This window comes from Rhinoraja longicauda, unplaced genomic scaffold, assembly GCF_053455715.1.
Source record: "Rhinoraja longicauda isolate Sanriku21f unplaced genomic scaffold, sRhiLon1.1 Scf000080, whole genome shotgun sequence".
Lineage (NCBI taxonomy): Eukaryota > Metazoa > Chordata > Chondrichthyes > Rajiformes > Arhynchobatidae > Rhinoraja > Rhinoraja longicauda.
In genome coordinates, this window is record NW_027601298.1 from 90532 (window position 1) to 92966 (window position 2435).

A 2435-nucleotide genomic window follows, 5' to 3' on the forward strand; every position below is an offset into this window, starting at 1 on the left:
CCGTGCTATATGTTACAAGCGTGTGGAGATCTCAGGATAGTTTATCGAAATCTCGCAAATAGGCTGCAGTGAATGGATCTGCAAAACGCACATTTTTATATTTTACAACCAGATGCAGAAACGTACCAGGATATCAACGGCACTTTCAGCAATTAATTCATCCAAATGAAACTGCTTCCTGCAGCTTTGCTAAGATGTTGATGTCTTCAGGTGAAGCTGCTACTGCGGTTGCATTGGGCTTGAGTTAAGGGAGAGAGCTCCAATGACAATGAAAGACGTGACAACCCAGAGACCCTGAAAAATGCATTTTCCATATAACGTCCAATTCGTGGTTTAGTTGTGATTTATTGACTTCTGTCGTTTGAATATAGCACGTCCCTGCTCAACATTTATATTCTCTTCCGCACCATGGAGATAAAGAATGTAGATACAAGGAACAGGAGATGTTGGTTTACATTGAACACACAGCAGGTCACAACAGATTCATGGAATCTACAAACCGAATTAACCATTCCACACTTTATGACTGTAGGTCCGTGACTATTGACTTACACAGCGTGGAACAATTGCTGTCTGTCATCTATATCAACGAATTGATTCAGATGGTGCAAGGAATGATTAATAACCTTTACAAATACAATTTAAGGCAGGTGGGATGGTAGATTGCCAAGATGCATATTAAGAATGAGGTTGGGATTTTGATCAGCTGGGGAAGTGGGCGGTGGAATAGCGTGCGGCATTTAGGTTGGATATCTGTGAAGTTTGGGCACGATATCTTTCATTTGTTACGGTATTAAGTGCAGATGTTGGGGAGTTATATCACAGTTTACAAGGCGTTGGTGAGGGAGGCAACGCTTGTTTGCAGTTCCCTTGACGTCCACTTGATGTCGCCATTACTCTACATGATTACAATCGAGCCGCCCAGATAGATAGAGACTGAGGGAGAGATGGAGTGAGAGTGAGAGGGGAGGGAGGGGTAAGGGGTGAAAGGTTCACAGAGAGAGAGAGAATAGGGAGGATAGGAGAGAGAGTCACAGCTCAAAGAGAGGACAGCAGTAAGGATGGAGGGAGAGAGAAAGGGAGGAGGGAAATGTGCTGCAAGAAACACCATTTGCTATTTCTCAGCTCTCTTTCCAATTTGAAAAAGTTCCTGCATTAATTCCTGCTCGCCATTTTCACTGACTGTGATAACACAGGGGAGAGAGAAAAAGGGGAAAGAGGAGAGGGGAGGAGAGAGAGGTGGGTGAGGGAAAGATTGAGAGAGGGGGGAGAGAGAGAGAAAGGGGGGAAAAAGAGAGAGAAAGGGTGGAGAGGGAGAGTGACAGGGGAGAAAGAGCTCCCCCTAATACCACCCCTAATATTTGAGGGGGGTATCAAATATTAGTTAAGTTTAATTTATAATTTTTAATATTTTCTTATAAAGTGGAGGGGGAGAGAAAGAGGAAGAGAGGGAGGAGGGGAGAGGGGAGGGAGAGAGAGGGGATAACAAATATTAGCTTAATATATTGTTAATTTTGTTACAGTGGATGGGGGGTCAGGGTATCAAATATTAATATCGTTTATTATTATAATTTATGAAAATTAAGTAGAGAGAGAGAGAGAGGGAGGGAGAAGAGAGAGAGGGGTGAGAGAGATAGGAGGATAGGAGGAAGAGAGAGAGAGAGGAAAGAGAAAGAGAGAGAGAGAGAGAGAGAGAGAGAGAGAGAGAGGAGAGGAGAGAGAGAGAGAGAGAGAGAGAGAGAGTGAGAGAGAGAGAGAGAGAGGAGAGAGAGAGAGAGAGAGATGAGGAGAGAGAGAGAGAGAGAGGAGAGAGAGAGAGAGAGAGAGAGAGAGAGAGGAGAGGGGGAGACCCACCCACCCTACCCCTGAACCGGTCCCCCAGTGTGGAGGGGGGGGGGTGAGCATGAGGGGGTAGAAACTGAAATAAACACTTCAATGATCAGGGACTGTCATTAAAAATGATCAATATATATGACAGGCAATGGTGTTATTTTTCCTGCTTAATCTGCATCTTTGAGCAAGGGGGCGATTGGGTGAATGTGAGGGGCTGGGGGTCCCGGAGCGGGGCCGGCGATGGGATCATCCGCCCGGGACTGACAGCTGGAAGATGCGGCGGTGAATGTGAGGAGCCGGAGCCCGGAGCGGAGAGACTGCGGCCGCCCTCTGGGATGCGCTTAGGGCGCGGGTTTATTAATGAGCGCAGCGCTGAGGTGAGCGGATATTTCACCGCGCTCTTCACCTGCTCCCTGAACTTGGACTGGGTCGCCGCGTAAATAAATGTGTTGGTGCAGCAGCTGAGATTCTCTCAGCAAAAACCCGACGTAGTTAAAGATATATTGGGAATCACTTCGGATCAGTTCCAGTCCCTGTGATCTGATAATAGACGAAGTTTACAATGTTGGTCATCCACAGGAGGATGAAGCTGCCGGAGATGG